The 21,035-nt window shown below is 40.6% G+C and overlaps 1 long non-coding RNA gene across 2 annotated transcripts in view; it reads right to left on the minus strand.

Annotated features, from left to right (window-relative positions):
* Positions 1-8,874: 8,874 nt before the first annotated feature.
* LOC114046810 overlaps positions 8,875-21,035 on the minus strand; it is a 37,591-nt gene continuing 25,430 nt past the window's right edge. For both annotated transcript variants that reach the window (XR_003569549.1, XR_003569548.1), the window contains 2 exons: positions 10,941-11,086; positions 8,875-9,718 (listed from right to left, as the gene is read on the minus strand). This is a non-coding gene — a long non-coding RNA (uncharacterized LOC114046810). The remainder of the gene's footprint in view (positions 9,719-10,940; positions 11,087-21,035) is intronic.

Consider the following 21,035-nt stretch of genomic DNA (forward strand, 5'->3'; position numbering starts at 1 on the left):
TCTATCTATCTATCTATCTATCTATCTATCTATCTATCTATCTATCATCTATTCATCCATCCATCTATCTACCCATCTTTCTATCTATTCATCTGTCAGTTTGTCTATTTTTCTACCTATCTATTTAGCCATTTTATTACTTGACCTTCAGATCCCTCATATATGAAATGAAAGGGTTTGAATAAATGGCTTTTAAGGTCCTTGCTTGCTCTGAATTTCTGAGCCTATGATCCCACTCATTGAGCTCCTGATGTCCATCTTTATTGCTTCAAAATTCTAGTCTAGTTCAATTCAATTCAAGAATCATTTATTAAGTTCCTAATATGACCAAGTCCCAATACTGTTTAATGCACTGTACTCATGGCATTAAAGCTCTGGAAAGAAAGAATACTAATAAGTGAGATGCCCCTCATGCTCCCAGAATTTCCACACTGCTTGGAAGAAGATGCATGGCCCGCAATGTCTTCGCATTCAGACATACCTAGGACCGAGGCCTGTGCCTTCCCTTTATCCATCTCTGCCAGAGATTATCATACAGACACACACACAAACTCAATTACCTGCTCCACAGAATAAGATAGAGTAAAGAAAGGACTCTATAAGCCAAGGGAAACAGTAAGCCAAGTGATCATTTATTTCATCAGGGAATATATTAAAACGTAAAATGATTAATGATAATATCAGTGGAGGCCATAAGTGAAACATCTGATCCTGGCTTTTGCAGTTCACCAGGCAAAGCAGTTTTGAAAAATCCTGAAAATGTGGATGGTCTAGTAAAATTGCTAAAAAGCCTGGGGTGGGGGATGGAGGCATGGGGGGAATCTCACTTTTCAGGTAGTTAGAAAATTTCCCATTTAATGAAGAGTGGAAAAAGAAAACTTCCCCCACCCCCCAACCCCCTTCACTAAAAATCATTTCTCTCCTAACTTGAGTTGAAATTTGTTAGAAAGATGCAATACCTGAATTCCGACATTTTTGCAATGAGGCTATCCCTCTGGCTCTAAACTTTCTGACCTAGTAGATAATAGTAATATTAGCTGACATTTATATAGCACTTTAAGGTTCAGAAATAGCTTTGCATCCATTATGTGAAAAGTGCCATGACGCTGGAGACAGAGGAGCTGTATTCAATTTTTATTTAGATTCCTTGGGCCTCCATTTTCTCATCTGTAAAATGAGACAAATGGATTGAATGGCCTCTGAGGTCTCTTCTGGCTTTCCAACTATCCTATGTCATGTAAGCCTAACAGCAGTCCTCTGAGGTGGGTACATCATATATTATTGTTCTCATTTTATGGAGGAAGAAAATGTGTTTCAGAGAGGTTAAATGACTTGCACATAATCACAGAGCTAATAAACTTCAGGAGGGATTTGAACCCAGGTCTTCCTATCTGTAACTTCTGGACTTTATCTGCTGTACCGTTCAACAGAGGCATAGGAGCTATTTTTTTTTAAAGTGGACCAAACATTTATTCCAGTTCATATCTAAGCCTGGTTGTTGAGAAATGTGGTCAAAATATTATCTCATTTGATCCTCACAGCAATACTGTGGGGTAGGTGCTATTATTATTCCCATTTTGCAGATGAAGTTAGTGAGTTTGAGAAACGTTGAGTGACTTGTTTGAGTTCATGCAGCTAGTAAGTGTTTAAGGCAGGATTTGAACTCAGGTCTCCCAGTCTCCACACACATCTCACTAAAGGGCTTCCCTTTATCATGTTGCACTAATTCTAGTTTCCAGGAAGTTCTTCCTTATACTGAGCCCAAATTAACTTCAAAGTAATTTCTCTCCATTGCTCCTCTTCCTGTCATTTGGGACCACATAGAAATCTCTTTTACTTCCTGCATGACAGCCCTTCAGATATTTGGTGGAGTATAATTGAGAAAACTAATCATAACCTTCCAAAAGTCTTCCCTTCTTCAGCCTAAATGTCCCTTGCTTCTTCAGCTATTTCTCAAATGGCACAGTTCCCAGACCCCTCACCATCCCAGTGACTCTTATTCATCAACGTCCTTCTTCAAATCTGCTACAGGACACAATGCTTTAAACGCGGTGTGACCAGGGCAGAGTGCAGAGGGGGCAATGCTACCCTCATTCTGAGCACTAGACTGCTCTGGGTGGAGCTTGAGATCCCATTAGCTGCCCCACCAGAGTACTGGCTCAACTATAACTTATGGGCCTTTTTTTATGTGAACTGCTGTGAAATCTGAACCTGGAGTTATACAGTCGATAGCTTTTATCCAAAGTGTGGTAGTTGACATTTAACAGACATAAATATAGCCTTGTTAGTCTTCAGTCTCCTAGGATTGTCAGCTGTAAGAGTCCAGATAGATCTTAGTTCAACCTCTCATTTTACAGAGAAGGAAACTGAGGCCCAGAGGAGCTAGGTGATTGTCCAATGCTGCATAGTTAGCAAATGTCAGAGTTTGGATTTCAGCCCAGATCCTCTGATTCCAAATCCAGGATTTTTTCCTTTATCCCATCATTTATCCCTGACAAGTTTTTTTAAATTGTTATTATTATTGTAGTTTTGTCATCCTACTTTGTAGCTATTTCCCAATCCTGCCCTACTTCATATTATAAATCTCTACCCAAACTTGATAAGCATCTTTCTGATTCTCATGCTATTTTTAAGAATGTAATAGAAATATGTAGACTGGAAGATGCTAATCACAGGTAGTTTATTAGCTGAATTAGCTGAATGACAGCAAACAGCTGGAAACAAAGTGGGTTCCTATTGATGAGGGTGAGGAAGGTTGAAAAGGCTTGGTTATATGAATGTTATAGAATATTTCTATTCAGTAAGAAATTGGAATTATGAAGAATTTAGCAACCTGGGAAGAATTGCACAAACTAGTGGAGAGTTGCATAGGTCTAACCAAGTAAAGAACATACAACATGATTATAACAATGTGCAAATAGATCACTAAAAGGAAATTAAACTCTGAGTAATGGAAAAAGCAGTAAAGGTTCCAAAGAAGCTCACATCCTCCATCACAGGAGTATTGGTGCACTACTGGTTTCTGTGAACCACAGATATGGTTTCTGTGTTCTATGTTTTTGGCTAATTGTTTTCCTTTATTACATATGAGTATTCAGTCTAAAGGGGTATAAACTGGAAGGAAATGACTGATATACAGATGGGGATTGTTTTGCAGAAAACTGGGAAGACTTGAATGAACTGATAAAGGACAAAGTAAGTAGAACTAGAATACTTTATACAATAACAGTAACCTTGTAAAAAGTGAACAACTTTGAAAGACAAGAACTCTGAGCAACACAATGACCTACTTAATCAATCCAGAAGACTGATGATGAAGAATGCTACCTGCCTTGTGACAGAAAGATGCTGGACACAAGATGCAGAATGAGGGCATGGTCAACATGGAAATTTGTTTGGCTAACAATGCATGGCTATTACAAGGGTTTGTTTTTCTCCATACAGCTGACTCTGCCCTCCAATGGGAAGGAAGGGAAGAAAATAAAATAAATGCTTGTTAACTGAAAAAAAAATCATTCACAAAACTCTATTTAGAAAAAGAATATATGGTTGGCATATTTTCCAATGTGTAGACATTGAAGCAAGGAAAGGAGTAAGGTGAAGGAGAGAGCAGTCATTTTGGATGATATCGTAAAGGAGATTATTATTCAGGTGTGAGCTGGGTTAGATAGCCTCAGAGGTCCATTTCAACTCTGAGATCCCAGTAATTGAGAAAAATGTTGAGCTGGACAAAACTATAGAGAGAGTCCTATGATATGCCTCTAGAGACCTCTCTCTAGGATGCATAGATACCATACATGTTCTATATACCACTGTTCATCCAGGAACAAATTTACCTACCTATGCTATCATCTAGGTCCCATTTCCCACAAGGATAACATTTGGCTTTGCCAAATGCCTGGTTGAAATTAAGACACTGTGTCTGAGGCATTCCTTTGACCTCTCCATCTTCTTCTGACTTACAGCATTCTCTTCTCTTCCCCTCCCTCTCCCCCACAAGTATGACCACTTTGTCTTCTCCTCCATCATCCATCTCTCACAGAGATAAAGGACAGTCTATAAGATCCCTCAGTCACCTGTTTCCTTTTCTAATAGCTTCTAAGAAACTCTTTCCCATAGATAATCTTAATTTGACATATTACAGATCATTTTCAGTTTATACATTAACACTAATTATCAGTATTTGAGCATAAGGCAGATAGTCATGGGGTCATAGAAATGTAGGATTTAGGAGTAGTATAAACTTTAGAGCACAAAGATAACCTCCTCCTTCAATACTGAGGAAACTAGGAAGGGCCAAGGGCTTAATGATTTGCTCTATTCAATTCGATTAACTCCTAAGTGCCTACCATGAGTAAGGCCTCTTGCCAGGTGGTGGGAACATACTGATGAAATGGAACACAATTCCTGCTCTCAAAGGGGTTGTAATTTTTAAAAATAATTTTTTGATATCTTGTTTTCACATCAGCTCTGTTTCCTAATATCTCCTCCTCCCCATCCCTCCCAGAGAGCTGTCTTAATAACAAATAATAAAAAAGAGGGGAAAAATGTAATTCAGAAAAACTAGCCAACATATGAACAAAGTACAACCACTATATGAGTATTCCACCCTCATAGTCCCAACCCCCTGCCCCAACCTCTGCAAAGAATGGAGGAAGGTTCATTTCCCTCTTTCTTCTTCAGGGACAACTTGGATCATTATTAGCAATGTTCAGTTCTGGTGTTTATTGCCTTTGGTTTTTTCCCATTTCCATTATTATCATTATAATCATTGTGTATATTCCTTTCTTGGTTCTTCTAACTACTCTCCAACAGTTCATCTTACAGATGATTTATTTGAGAGGCAGAACTGTACGTGGAAAGGGCTTGAGGTTTGTAATTAGAGGACTTGAGTTCTAATCCCAGCTCTTCCAGCTACTGGCTGAGTGACCTCGGGCAAGTCACTTCACTTCTAGACTTCAGTTTTCTTATCTACAAAATGAAGGGATTGGACTTAATGATTTCTAGTTTCCCTTCCAATTTTAAATTTGTGAGCCTATAAGTTTCCCCATGCTTCGAAGAGGTTATGATCCAAATAGTATAGATTACATGTACATAGATGAGTACACCACAATATGATAGGTGAACCAGATACTGCCAAAGGATCCTGGGGGGGGGATATATACATATATATATATACATATATATATATATATACACATACATATATATATATATACACATAGATATATATAATGTTGCTTATTTTATTCTTAATTTATGAAATAAAATGAGCATTTCCATAACATAATAGAATAATAAAAAAGATGATTATACATGAAACTGCAAATCTATTGTGTGCATCTTGCTTATTCCTCTTAAATGTATAATATATTTATCCTGTAAATTTCTTTTTTTCTTTTTTTTCTCCCCCCTGCCCCAGAGATGGCTACCATTAGACACAAATGTGTGTGTGTGAGTATAAAATCATTCCATACATACTTCTATTTATCAATTCTTTCTCTGGATGAAAAGGGAGATATTACTTCCATCTGAGGAGACAGGAAAAGGCTTCATAGCCATGGTAAGACCAAAAATAGGCCTTATTGCATAGAGGGATTTTAACAGGAAGAGAAGTTGGCATGTATCTTCTAACCATGGCCTGAATGAACATAGAAGTGAGCAGGAAAGGATGAGGTAGGGAAGAGCCAATTTAGTTACAGCAACCATGAGCCTTTCAAAGAATTATAGAATCTCAGAATTGGAAGAGCCCTTAAGACATCATATCACCCAGGTCATACCTGAACAGATGCTTCCTCCACTCCATATGCCCACACACCCATACACAAACACACACACGCACACACGCACACACACACACACACACACACACACACCATAGCAGTATTCATCCAGCTTTTGCTTGAAGGTTTCCACTTAGAGGGAAACCACTAACCTCCCATTCCACTTTTGGAAATCTCCAAATGTTAGGAAGTTTTTCCTTGTATCAAACCTAAATCTGCTGCCTGCAACTTCTACCTACTTTTTATATCTACCCTTGGGAACCAAACAGAACAACTCTAATCCCTCTTCCAAATACTCAAAGAGAGCTGTCATTCCCCACCCCGAAGTCTTCAGTTCTCTGGACTAATCTCTACCTCTTTCTTCCACTGTTCCTTGCATGGCTTGATCTCTAGGTCCTTGACCATTCCAATCACTTCTTCTGGACTAGGTCTTATTCACCAAAGGAAGAAATATCCTCCCTAAAATATGGTCCCTAGACCTAAGAACAATATTCTAGATACAGTCTGAGCAGGGTAGAGAAGAGTGGGATTATCCTTACCCTCGTCTTGGATAACTTTGGCACAAAGCTGGAGACAGAAGCAGGAGATAGGGGAACACCTAGTTACATTCCCTCTCAATCTTTTTTTTTTCAAACTGAATTATCCAAATTCTTTAAGCATTAGTGAAAATCAGTTGTGGGGAAGAAGGTGAAGGAGACATTGCTATACATGTGGTTGATCTGAGTTTGTTTGTGGGTTTTTTTTTGGTTGATTGATCATCTTTGTAAATCTCCTCTGAGCCCCTTCCGTATCTTTCTACTTTTAGGGAATCCAGGACTGGGGCAAGGTTGTAGGGTAGGGACAGTCTGGTATATGGAACATGCAGTTTCTAATATGGTTGTTTAGTCTCTTTCCTATTTCAGTCCATTGTGAAAGGCAGTGTGGCTTAGTGAATTGCCAGATGATATCAGTAAGACCTGGGTTCAAGGATCATCTCTGACAAAATACTGCGAGGCAAGACACTTAACCTCTCACAGCTATAGGCTCCTCTTTAAGATTATATTCACACAGCAGTTGCTCATCTACATTGAAAGAGGAGTTTCCTTAATGAGAGTTCCTTATACAAATGAATTCAATGGTCAGTACAAAAAATAAAATAAAATGTGACTGATCTCCCCAGGACCTCAGAGCTCATCCATAGGACTTCCCTATTTTCAAAACCCAAGGGCAGGGGCCAGTAGGAAATGGCCATTGCGCATTAAAGATCAGAAGGCCCAGAGAGGTGCACTGACTGAAGGCATGCAAAGTCAATGGCATTTAATGAATTAATGCCTGGCAAAGACATGTGCTCTTTGGTCCCCCTCAGCCCCAGTAACTGGATTACTCTTGTATCTTGAAGCTCCATCTATGTCCATTTTCCTTCTCTTTATTTTAATTGTTTTTCTTTGCATTCTTATAAGTATCATAAATTCATTTCCAGGTTAGTTGTTTTTTTCATTGGATAGTCACATTATTAAATCCCTTGTCTGTTTCTATTTTCATTTCAATCTTTCTTCAAAATGGAAAAAGAAGAAGAATCTAAAAGAGAAGGCGAGAGAGCTCTTGTAGGTTAAATTCTCATCATTTCCTTAATGAAATAAGGAAAGACCGGCTGAAACACAGCTTTGTTGTTCCTGGGATGTGGCCTCCATGGCCATGTATGTGCCGGGTACCACATTGCCTCTTGCCTGCTTTGTCTTCCAGGGCTTCTGGGTAGCATCATTCTTCCTGTTTTCTCCCTCCAGACCCTCCCTGTCTGCAGCCACGCACCAGTGGCTCCCACCTGAGCCCCAGCTCCTAGACAATGGAGGCAACTTAAGAGAAGCTGCTATCAATTCACTTTACTTTAGACTAAAATCTCCCTGAAGGCAGGAAGCACATCTTCCTCATCTCTCTTGGAAGCTCTGAACACAAGAGCCTCCTTCCAGTACAGCACTCAGTTATTGCTTCTGAAATAGAATAAAAAGTGCTTTTGTGACTTTGGTTATTATTCAAGCATAAACTAGACCCCCTGGAGAATCAAGATGAGGACTGAGGAGACCTTGAGTAACACCTCAGTGTGCATAGGATTCAATGACATTAATTCATTCAAAAAATGTATTAAATGTCTACTATATGCAGACCACTCTGGGATGAGCTGGGGTTGATGTACCATTTAGATGAAACAAAGATCCTGCCTTCTCAAAGCTCACACTCTGGTAGAGGCATGTGACAGACCATAAAGTAAAAAATGACTTGTTAAGCATAGTAGAGAAATAATAAAAAAAAAAAAAAACATTGATCAGGTCTGAGGGGGGAGGTTTACCAACCAGGGGGATCAGGGAAGCCTTTCTACCTGAAGGAAGTGTCCCCTGTATTAGACATTAAAAAAACAAACAAACGAAAATCCAAGAGTTCTATAGGCAAAGATGAAGAAAGAGAAAACAGAGTTGAAAGGCACCACATGGGTCATCTACTCTGATCCCCTCATATTTTAGATAAGGATCCTGATGCCCAGGGACATTGAACATCTCTCCCATGGTCACACCAGTGGTAAAAGTCAGAGACAGAATTCAAACCCAGGTCCTCAGACTTCAAATCAATTGTATCACTAAGGTCTGAGAGGGAAGGTCTTTGTAATTAAAGATAAAGGAAGACTTCATGAAGGAGAGAGCATTCGAATTGAGCTTTAAAGGATGAATAGAGATTTAATCAATAAAGAGCAAGAAGGACAGTGCCTACATAAGAAATAATGCCAACAAAGGCAGGAAGATAGGCAAGCACAGGCTATATTCAGAGATCAAGGAAAGTCCAGTTTATCAGGAGCATGACTGGGTTAAGTGAAGTAATTTGAAATAAGGCTAGAAAAGTAGGAAGGCATCAGATTGTAAAGGGCATTGAATGCTGAGTAAAATAGTTTGAACTTTTAACTTTGAGTGAATGAATATATATTAATCAATTGGGATTTTATACACACATATACATACATTCATATGTGTGTATACATATATATACATACACATATACATACATATATACACTTATATATGTATGTGTATGTGTATATAAATATATATATATGCATATGTATGTGTAGTTTTGTTTTTTTTTTTATTAAGGAGGGAAATGCCATGACCAGATCCATGCAGAAAGAAGATGAGTGTGGCAACAGTACAAAGAGCCAAAGGAGAAGAAATTGTAGGCCCCAAGATCCATTAGGACAGATATGATCTTGAGCATGGGATTGAGAATCCAGGGAACTACAATGATTTCTCTCTCCCTTTCAGCATCAAGGTTCAATCGCTCAATGGATTGAGAAGCGCCTGAAGGGAGGAGCTTACCATCCCACTGTAGACACTATCTCCCATCATCTTGCAAACTAATCTTTAGCAGTCATGGACATATTTCAGAGACAATGGGTGAACTCAAGGTCCTCTTCCATTAATGTTCCAACAAACATTGGTCTTCCTGACCAAAGGGATTGTTAGCGAGCATCTCCAGCTGTTAGCAAGGTTCTGAAGTTGGTGATTGGTTTCTTCTCCAGTTGTGGACGCCATGTCTATTAGCTGCACCAGGGGGAGCTGTGGTGCAATGTTAGTGCTTTCCTTCCCCTGGGTTCCAATGGGCTCTTTATTTGTTCCCAGGAGTTGTAGGTTGCTCTGATTGCTAGGATAGAGTTTTGCCCAGACTAGTTTTCCAGCAATAAAGGACTATCCTTTTGAAAGTCTATGTGTCCCATGCTTATTATTGATCATGATTCAACAATTCCCTGGGGGTTGCTGAGCTTCCTCAGGGGTTAGTTAACAAGATTCTCCAGTTGTCTTAGTGTAAGAGGAGTAGGATGTAATGAAAGGAGTTCTCGGAGCTGGGTTCAAGTTCTGACGTTGATCCCATTTCCCTATAACTTCGGGCAAGTTATGTCCCTTCTGTATGTAGGCCTGTAAAGTGAAGAGATTAGACTAAATGATCTCTAAGTTCTTTTCCTTAGGTCCCCCAAACTCTACAAGTCTCCAAGTTTCCTTGGGTGTTTATAAGGCTCTCCCAATTTTGGCAAGGCTCCCAGATGTTTATGAGGCTCCATAGTTGCTTGGTAAGGCTCCTCAGTTGGTCCTATCCCATCCCTAATTGAGTACTTCTTAGAAATTTGTAGTCAGGGCCTCAGAAGCTGGGCTCTAGCCTTCTAACCTCTCTCTGGTGTCTTTGTCTGTGTTTCCCTCCCTGGCATCTGCCTTTCCTTTCTGAGAATAGCTAATGTCTTCCAAGATTCCCCCACCCCTCCTACCCCATATGGCCAAAGGAGTGTAACTGATCTGCCACCCCAGCTCCCCAGCCCAAGAGAAAGTAGGCAAAGGCTTAAGCTCACGTCTACTGCACCCCACCCTAAACTTCACAGAAACCTTCACTCTACAATTCTGGAGGGACATGTTGGTGGGAGGTGGTTGCAGAAGCCCGCCCGGTAGCTCAGTGGGAAAGGAGATCTAAGTTAGATTTGCTGCAGCCTTTTTTTTTTTTTTTTTTGGTTGACCCCAGCTAGCTAGGGGAATGGAGGCAGAGCTGGGAAGGTCTACTCAGCAGCATCTGGGTAGGCCTCAGTGCCCGCATGCAGCTACTACACTGGAGGAATTCTGCCATCGATCTGGAGAAGCACTTGAGAGGATGGGAGTAATAGGGCAGTAAAGATTACAATATATCATCGGTCTCCATCAGGCTCTGCTGCTGGCCTGGATAGATCAGAGCTGCATTAAGATCATTAGAGCCTGCCAGAGGCTGATATGAACAGACTCATCCAGCTGGATGAAGGGGAGGAGCAGCTGATTTTTTTTTTTTAATTCCTTCTACAAGCCAAGACAAATGGATTTGAATTTCTAACCGGCTGTGAGCCGCTGTAAGTGAACATCCCCCTCTCCCCACCCTCAATCCCTTGCACCAAGGGAAGGGTCCCTGTCTCCTGCAATAGGGAAAAATGGTGTTCATCAGAGGGCATGAGGAAAAGGGAAGAGGATGGGGTGGAGAGGAGGGATGAAGTGGAGAAAGGACAGCAACTTGCTACCTGTCCAATAGACAGACTGACAGACAGCTTCAGCAGGCTAAAAGCAAGAGCTGGTGCTGTCCTCATTCCAGCACTGTCTGAAAGGTTTAGAAAGACTTTAAATCACTAACCTTTGGCATTTGCTGCTGGATGACTTCCCTTTCATCCCAGGATTTAAAAGCACCTTAGAGGCATTAATTAGCTGCAGGCATTCTAGTGGCCTCAAGTTTTCACCCACAGAGATGGGTTGTAATCTTCTGTTCCTAAAGCATCACATCTAGAGCAGGAATGGAAAGAGCATAGGAGTCAGAGGATTTGAACCCCAGCTTTACCACTTAACATCTGTGTGTCCTGGAGCAAATCATTTCCCTTCCCCTGGCCTCAGGTTCTCCCTCTATAAAATAAGAAGGTAGGCCTAGAAGTGTTAGGTGGCACATTGGTTAGAGCGCTGGTCCTGGAGTCAGGAAGTTCTGAATTCAAATTTGGGCTCAGATGCTCACTAGCTGCGTGACCCTGGGCAAGTCTCTTAACCTCTGCTTGCCTCAGTTTCCTCATCTGTAAAATGGGGGTAATAATAGGACCTACCTCCCACAATTGTTGTGAGGATCAAATGAGATAATAATTGTAAATGGCTTAGTACCTTGTCTGTAAGCGCTATTTAAAGGTTATAGTAAGCGTATATGAAGGTTAGCTAATATATAATCCTTCAAATTCTAATTCTCATATATGCATATGTAAACTCTAATTTACATATATGCATAGATATATGCATATATATGTGTGTATATGATGTATCTAAATCACTATTTCATGGTGCCTATATACACATGTATATGTGTATACATATGCACATATATACATGTATGCATGCATGCATGCATGGATCCAAATATATACACACCCATATGTCTCTGCTTTTCAGATTTGGGGGGGCATTTAGGTAGCACAGTGGATAGACCACTGGTCTTGGAGTCAGGAAGACTCATCTTCCCAAGTTCTAATCTAGCCTCAGATATTTACCAGTTGTGTGACCCTGGGCAAGTCACTTAACCCTGTTTGCCTCAGTTTCCTCATCTGTAAAATGAGCAGGAGAAGGAAATGGCAAACCACTCCAGTATCTTTTCCAAGAAAATCGCAAATGGCATCACCAGGAGTTGGATACAGCTGAAACGATTTAACAACAACACTATAGACACACACATACTTCACTACTGGGCCTGTTGCCTCAAGTATAAAAAGAGGAGTTTGACCTCAATGACCACTAAGGGCCTTCCAGCTCTAGATCTATGATCCTTTGAATCTATTTTATCCTCTCAACAAGACCATGGCTATTGGCTTCCTCCTTTCCTTCCATCTTCAGCAGCTCTTTTCCTTCTTACTTTCCTTACTGGATATAGTTGAGTCAACAGGGCTTCTATGCTGCATTTTTCCCTGCCTCTACACCTGAAGTAATTTCCATGATAATGCCTGTGTTTGAAAACTACTAATACCCTCTGTTTCTGGTCAGATAACCAGGGACCAAAAAGCTTGATCAGTGTGCAGTTAAGCATGACTTTTCTCTGGCTCCAGGGGAAGCCATATTTCTACTCTTTAGGCCAATCATTTGCTCCCATGACTAAGGTTGGCTCCATAAAACATTGGCTGAATTGTAAGGATGTGAGAAATTCAAACACACTTTTGAAAATGCAAACACATTTTAATTTACTGAAGGCTGAAATGCAGGCAGAACATATTATTTAAGGGAACAGCTGGCTAAACAAGTTTGCAATCTGCGAATTGGGAGAAAGGGCACTTCTGATGCCTGTATAAAGTGTTTAGTGTGAAGGGCCAACCACTGCTTTGTTATGCTACTATACATCTTGCAGTCTGCCTTATCCTCCTAGAGAAAAGCCCTGTGATTACTGAGGGGCTAGGGAAATAATAAGGCAGCTAGGTGGCTTAGTGGATAAAGCATTGGGCCTGGAGTAATGAGGACCTGAGTTCAAATCTACCTTTAGACACTCCCTAGCTATGTGACCCTGGGCAAGTCACTTAGCCTGTTTGCCTTAATTTACTAGACAAGGAAATGGCAAACCACTCCAATATCTTTGCCAAGAAAACCCGTTACTGAGTTGCGTGACTGAACAATAAGGGAAATAACAGGCAATGTCTGCAGCTCTGGCACCCCTTTTGGTTGATTAAAGGATACTTCCAGTTGGAAGGAGCTAACAGAGGGCATAGGCTGTATGGTGAGCAACCCACAGTGAGGTTTCTGTAATAATAATAATAATAGTAACAACAACAACAATAACAACAGCTAAGAAGCATTTTAAGGCTTACAAAACACTTCTCCTACATTATATCATTTGCTCCTCACAACCACTGCATGAGGAAGATGCTATTATCCCCATTTTACAAATGAGAAGACTGAGGTTTTGAAAGGTCATATGGCATAGTAAGTACCTGAGCTAAGATTTGACCTCATCTTCCTGACTCTAAGCCCAGCATTCAATCCATTATGCCACCTGCCTGACTAGAAGAGAATGACAAAAGAGTGGAAATTGGCATTATCTTGCTTCTCAGAAGAAAGGCAGCAATCTGTAGGTGCAGAACTGGGCTTACGTTGTCAGACCATGGTCAAGGAATTCATTCATTTTGCTTAAATCCGTTTCTTTATAACAAGAGAGGGTTCTGCTCAAGATAGAGGATTGTCATTTGGGAAATGACAGTAATGTAAAAAAAAGATAGCAATAAAACATTAAAAAAGAAAAAAAGAAATCATCCTTCCAGGTGCCTCTGAACTTAGTTTAAGTATAATATTAATTTGACAATACCTTTGAGTCTGACTAATGGTCATCTTAACCCTGGTCTATCGATCTTGACGTGAGAAACATTATCATTATCAGTAACTCCTATGGGCATTTGTAACTTCTGGTTGTGTAGAAACATTATTTTGTAGCAGATAACTTTGTTATAGAGATCATGTCTTCATCACTTCAAAACACCAATGATTTCGTTTGTAGGAGTATTCCCTCCACCACAATAGTCCCCAACTCTTCCATGCCTTAGCAGACAGCCTCTCTAAGATATTATGACTGAAATAACCTATCATCTACTGACTAGCTTTCTGATAATAAGTCTGTGAGTCCTTAGCCAGGCTGGTTCTTGGACAACAGACAGATAGTTCATGGCCAGGCCCAAACTCAAAACCTTTTCAGCTTAGTTGGACCTGTGAGAATATGTGCTCTACTGTCATAATCTTGGAGAAACAAGGATCATCTCCACACAACAATGAAACATTAGAGAAGGAATGAGGTGGAAGATAGTGGAGATATGGCTCGAATTTATATTGGGATTTATATTTATATTGGCAGCTTGCCTTCCTGATAGCAAAACCCTCAACTCAAACTGGACTACTCACCATGCCATATTTTTGTCTCCTTCTCTCTCAGTGCCTAGGTCCTGGGTCAGTGTTTAATGAAACTTATTGTATCGGGTATTTTGCCACAAGGGAATGTGACATGTCTCCTATCCAGCAGACAGGAGACTAGATATGATGTCGGGTTCAATTCAAGTCAACGAGGGCTTACAAAGTGCCTACCATGTTTGAATCCCCTTTGAGACATTTACTAGCTGTGTGGTCCTGGGGCAATCGTTTCACTTTTCTGGGTCTCAATTTCCTCATCTGTAAAATGAAGAGGTTTGGACTGGATTTCCAAGGGCCCTTTCCATTTTAAATCTATGATCTTTTGATGCTATGTGCAAGTCCCTATGAGCCTACAGCTTCTAAGAATGTTTTTTGCTTTCTAAACCTCCTCAAAAAGATCCCCAAGGAACAAAAAGCTGCATAAGGTGGTGGGCCTTTGGGATACAAAGAAAAAAATAGTTTCTGCCACCAAAGACACTGCATTCTCCTTGAGGAGAACGGCATGTATACTGCTCTCTATTAACTATGATATCTTGGCCAAATTCCTTCCCCTTTCTGGTCTCAGTTTCCTCATTTTTAAAATGAAGGAGCTGAACTAGATGGTCTCTGAGGCCTTTTCCTATCCCGGCAGTCTATATTCTAGGTGCTTAATTCCCTACCACCTCTGATACTCTATGCCCTACATTCTAAAGCTCCTTCCAGCTCTGACATTTTGTATTCTAAGTGCCCTTTCTGCTCTGACATTCTCAGTTTTCTTTTCTGGGTTCCCTTACCATTCTGATATCCTGTGTTCTAAGGTCTCTCCAAGTTTTGATGCTCTGTTTTCTATGTTCTATGTTCTACCCCCACCCCCAGCTCTAGCCTCCATGAGTCTTGATCTGGGAAGAGCATATGGGGCAATATAATTTGTTGCACACAAGTATCCATGCCTGGATCTGCAGAACATGGTGTCTCTGGGACATGAAATTAGTTTTGTCACATGACAGTCTTTTCTCGTAGAGGGAGTCTTTCTCTGTGACTGAAGGATTTCAGGTAAACTATTACAATAAAACACATTGCAGCTTCTTCAAGAGGATTCATCAATACAGTTTGATAGCTTGGTTTATAAGGCCAAGGTTTATCACCGGGGGCCCTGACTAGGACTTTGACCTATACACAAACACATATACACATGTTACATGTTAAGTTCCAAAAAAGCCATGGAGAGGTGACCAAAGGACATTTTCCAGGTAAGACCAGACTATTATAACTTTGTCTTTTTCTTCAAGGGGCTGTCAAAATTCATAGGATCTGGAGTTGGAAGAACCTTGAGTGCCATCTAGTCACCCTCAGTTTATAGATATGGAAACTGAGGCTCAAAGAGGTTTAAAAAATGACTTGCCCAGGGTCACGTGGGTAATGAAGCTGGGATTCAAACACCAACCTGAGTCCAGATTTATTCCCCTTTCCAGTCTACCCATAATACTGAAAGGAGATCTACCCTCTACATGGATCAGTGAGGATTACCCATTTAGTTTGCTGTGAAGGAATTTTCTCCTGATAATTTGTGATTATCAGTTTTTTTTAACATGATACTTCATAAGCCATTACGTAAAACACTAATTATTCAATATTATCCACCCAGCTGGGTCTCATACTAATTAAATTAAGACTGAAAACTACTAACATCATTGATTAATAGTCCAAAGTAAAGTACATCAGTAATACTTAGAAAGGCTACATTTTCTGGGAGAAATTTAAAGGAAAAAAAAAATACCAGCCCTCCCCTCAGGAGCCCAACTCCCTATAATCACTGACATTCTCACCTGGGAGGCCTATGACAAGTAGACCCTGCTCAGTGCTCTCTGACCTGATACTGGGGGTGAGGCAGATCTGAAGTAGAGACTAGGTCATCATTAGTTCTCTCTCACCCTTTGCTGCAGCTCAAGTGTCCAACTGCCTTCCTAGGTGTGCAGAGACTGGAATGGAAATGCAAACACACACACACACACACACACACACACACACAACTGGATGTTTCATCCTCTGTCCCTGAATCCTGGAAAGCAATATCTAGTTGAGTACATAATGTTCATCTTTGCCATCTTTAGCATCACCACCATCACTGTCACTATGAGGTGGCATAGTGGATAGACCTCTTGACTCCTGAAGTCAAGACGATCTGAGATCAAATCCAGCCTCAGATACTTAGTAACTATGTGACTCTGGGCAAATCACTTAACATCTGTTTGCCTCAGTTTCCTAAACTCTAAAATAGGGATCATAATAGCACCCACTTCCCAGCGTTGTTGTAAAGATCAAATGAGATAATATTTGTAAAACATTTAGTACAGTGCCTGGCACATTCAACAATGTTGAATCAGTCATGCTTGACTCTTTGTGACCCCATGTCCTACATCATGCCAACACTGTCTATGGAGGTTTTCTTGGCAAAGATACTGGAGTGATTTGCCATTTACTTCTCTAGTGTATTAAGGCAAACAGGGTTGAGTGACTTGCCTAGGATCACACAACTAGTTAGTGTCTGAGGTGGGATTTGAACTCAGGTCTTCCTGACTCCAGGTTCAGCACTCTCCACTCTGCTACCTAGCTGTTGCATCATCTATCCAGTTACAAAAAGAAATTATTTTACCCACCCACACTATAGCGTTCAGATAAAAGCAGAGTAGTGACTTAGCACAAAACTGTTTCACATAATCCCAAAATCAGAAAGTTGGAAGGGAGTTCAGTGGTCATCTGGTACATCTCATCCATGAAAGGAATCCTCATTAAAACATAATAGCTAACAATAGTAATAATAGCTAGCACCCACATAACTCTTTGCAAAACACTTTACAAACGTTATTTCAGTGATCCTCATAACCACCGTGGGAGTTAGGTGCTATTATTATCCTTACTTTGTAAATAAGGAAACAAAGGCAAACAGAGTTTGAATGAGTTACCCAGGGTCACACATCTAGTAAGCATCTGAGGCCAGATTTGAACTCATCTTCCTGATTCCCAGCCCAGCACTATGTCCACTGCACCACCTAGCTGCCTCAATATACCTGACACATCTAGCGTCTGCTTGATGGTCTCCCAGGAGGTGGACCCCATAACCTCCCCAGGTAGCCCATTCCACTTTCAGAAAGCTCTAATTGTTATAACATTTTACCTTACATCAACCCTAAATTTGTCTCTTTCCCATTTCCATACAATGAATGCTCCTATTTCAGGCCTCTGGGGTCAAATGGAACAAATCTGGTCCTTCTTTCCTATGACACTTCAAATATTTAAAAATCCCTACCATGTCTCCCTGAGTCTTTTTTTCTCCTGGTTAAACATCCTCAATTTCTTCAACCATAACTCCTATATTTCTATCTGAACTCCATCAAAAAGGTAAGAATGAGATAACATCAGGGCAGCTAGGTGGCACAGTGGATAGAGCTCTAGCCTTGGAATTAGGAGGACCTGAGTTCAAATCTGGCCTCAGATACTTGACATTTACTAGCTGTGTGATCCTGGGCAAGTCACTTAATCCCAATTACCTCACTAAAGAAAAAAAAAAAAGAATGAGATAACATCAACAACAATGGTAACTAACATTTCTAAAACATTTTCAAGTTCAAAAAACACTTTCAATTCTTTGAGCATCTCAAGGGGCAGGTAGGTGACATAGTGGGTAGAGAGCTGAGCCTGCAGTCAAAAAGCTACTGAGCTCAAATCCAGCCTCAGACACTTACTAGCTGTGTGACCCTGGGCAAGTCACTTAATCCTGTTTGCCTGCATTTCCTCAATCTGTAAAATGAACTGGAGAAGGAAATGGCAAACCACTCTAGTATCTTCGCCGAGAAAACCCCCAAAACGGGCTCACGAAGAATCAGACATGGCAGAATTACTAAACAGCAGCCACATTTCCAGCTCTGCATAGACTTAGGGAAGCTACCTTATTTTCTGTGCCTCATTTTCCCTAACTGTACAATTAGAGAGTTGGATTGGATGCTCTTTGAGATGCTTTCTAGATTTTGGATTCTAGGATTCTGACCAAACCTCGACTATCTCCTTCCACCACCATCTCATGCAGCTTCTTATATTCTCTGGGGATCTTACTCAGAAGATTTAGAAAGCTAAGAATTCTTAGAAGACGTAGGTTCAAAGAGTCCTGGAGGTCCTGGGGGTAGAGGGTGGGAAAGAAGTCATTAATGCCTTTTCCCACTGGATTAATGTGTGTATTACACACACACACACACACATACACGTATGACTGACCAACTAACAGAGGCCTGTTATTGGTTGTTAATTGATTGGGAAGCTATGTGGTATGGAAAGAAGGTGGCACTTGTAATCAGGAAGACCTGAGTTCAAATCCTGCCTCAGGCATTCACCAGCTGTGTGACCTTGGGCAAATCATTTAACCTTTGTTTGTTTCAATTTCCTCATCTGTAAAATGAGGATAATAATAGCATCTCTCTTGCAGGATGATTATGAAACTCAAATGAAGTAACATGTATAGCTCTTTGAAAATCTTATAGCATTATATAAATGCTGGCTATTATCATTATCATCATCATCATTATTGGTTGGTTGATTGGATTAAGCAGATGCTTGCTTACTGTTAGGAACCTAAATGATAACTATTTTTTTCTTTTTTGCATCACATTCATTTCTAGATACATCATTCCCCCATTCCTCCCTGCCTCCTGCCTCCTGGAATTAAATCCTGTGTTACATCAAAACAAAACAAAACAAAACAAAACATTTGGACAAAAACAGCCACAGCTAACATAACCAACCTTCTTCTACCATCATCCCCTGCCTCTAGGCTGAGAGGAGAGAGGTGTGTTTCTAAATGGTGATTTCTAATCAGCTCCACCCACTGAGCTTTAGCTGGAGGATGAAGCGGGCAAAATCTAGCCAAGCATTTTTTCTTAACAAAATAAGCCTGTGTATTTAGTCAGGTTCTTCTTACTCACAGACAGGAACAAGACCCAAATGTACTTTGAAAGGTTATGAGCTGTGCTTGATGCTGAAAAAAAAATTCCGCCTGAGTACTTCCTAATGCCAACACCACCGAGAGCTACTGGGAACAGGTCAGACACTGCTGCAGCTGGGCCAGAGTTGCCAGGTCCTGACCCAGAGTTCCCAACTCACATATATCAACCCTATAGAGCAGGGTTGAGGTTTTCGACCTTTTTTGGTGTATTCTGGACCCCTCTGGCAGTCCTGTATAGCATATAGATTCCTTCTCAGAATAATTTTTTAGTGCATTGAAAAAAACATCGAATTATAAAAGAAAACAAGTCTATTAAATATAGTTATCAAAATATTTTTTCAAGTTCATGGAATCTAAGTTAAGAAACCTAGCTATAAAACATTTTATCCATACCCCCTCCCCCAAATCCCACGAGCATACAGGGGGGAAATGAAGATCTAGGGAAGGAGAGATGCTTCCCTAATATCATGAAAAACTGAAAACAGAACCAGGGCCAATTGACCATCAGGCCTTTCTGCTCTCTGCAATGTCTCAGACTCCCATCATATTATGAAAGGACATGTTTTCTCTGACAAAACTGTAGTCAGAGATATGTGCCCAAGGACAAAAAGGCTCTTCTCATTTTCAAATAGAGAAGGCTTGGGAAGACATTCAGGCATCCCTGACCTCTTAGTCAGAGAAGTAGAAGAGCTATTAATGATGTTGCAAGATGGCAGGCCTGAGATTGATGGTCTTGTAGCCCTCCTACATCTCTAAATCCAAATATAAGGCAGCATGATACAGTAGAAAGACTGCTGACTCTGGAATGAGAAGACCTGAGTTTGAATTCCAACGCTGACACCAGCTGTGTGTGATCATGGGCAAGTCACTTAAACTTCCTCAACTTCAGTTTCCTCATATGTAAAATGAGAGGGTTGGATCTGATAACTTCTAAGGTGCCTTCCAACTCTAAATATGTGATTCTATGCCCTCCCTGGACCTCAGTTTCCTAATCTATAAAAGGATGACATTGAACTAGATAGCCACTTAGTTCTGTTCTTGTTTTAAATCTATAAATCTCTAGAAGCACACAGGATTTGGAGTCAAAGAGCCTGAATTAGCATCCTGGCTCAGCCACCTGTGAATTTTGTAACCTTCATCAAATCACTTATCCTTTCTGGGACTCAGTTACCTCATTTGTAAAATGTGGGAGTTGGTCTAGGTGACTGGTAAAGCCCCTCTGGCTCTAAATCTATATGAGTTTATGATCCTATAAGAAGATCTAATCCCTTCCCCCATCCTCCAACCTTATTGTGCAATCTTTTTTTTTTTTCACCCAACTCCCCCTCTCAGGCCCCAGGCGCTAGCCACTACATTTAATGGACATCCTTACTCACACTCAGTATTTGCTTTCTGATCCATTGGGTTTATAAAATGTTTGCCTGAATTAAAATGAGAAATTTAAAAACAAACGAAGAAATGCTCAGCTGCTAAGTTCTGACATGTACTTTAAATAAGTAACGGGCTAGGGGGAAGGGCCAAATTGGCTGATGCATCCCACCTATCATTGAATTATCATTTGCTCTCAAGCCGTTTACCTTTAAACCCAGCTGGTGCCAACCTGGCCAGTGCATTTCTCCCCAGCTAAACTAACAAAGCACTTATTTGTTATCCAGGGAGCTCCCTCTAATAGACTTCCAGTGAAATAATATTTGCTTTCCATGCCTACTTTGAATCCCACTCACTTTGTTAAAAAGATTGCCTCTGGCTGTCTCCGCTGGTCTAATCTAATAGTTTCCAGTTTGTACAAGCAAAGCGCTTTCAGCCAACTATATAAATAACTTAGAGAGAAGAAGACGCTTTTACAGC

This window comes from Vombatus ursinus, unplaced genomic scaffold (genome assembly GCF_900497805.2).
Source record: "Vombatus ursinus unplaced genomic scaffold, bare-nosed wombat genome assembly UNPS02014785.1, whole genome shotgun sequence".
In the NCBI taxonomy this organism is placed as follows: Eukaryota; Metazoa; Chordata; class Mammalia; order Diprotodontia; family Vombatidae; genus Vombatus; species Vombatus ursinus.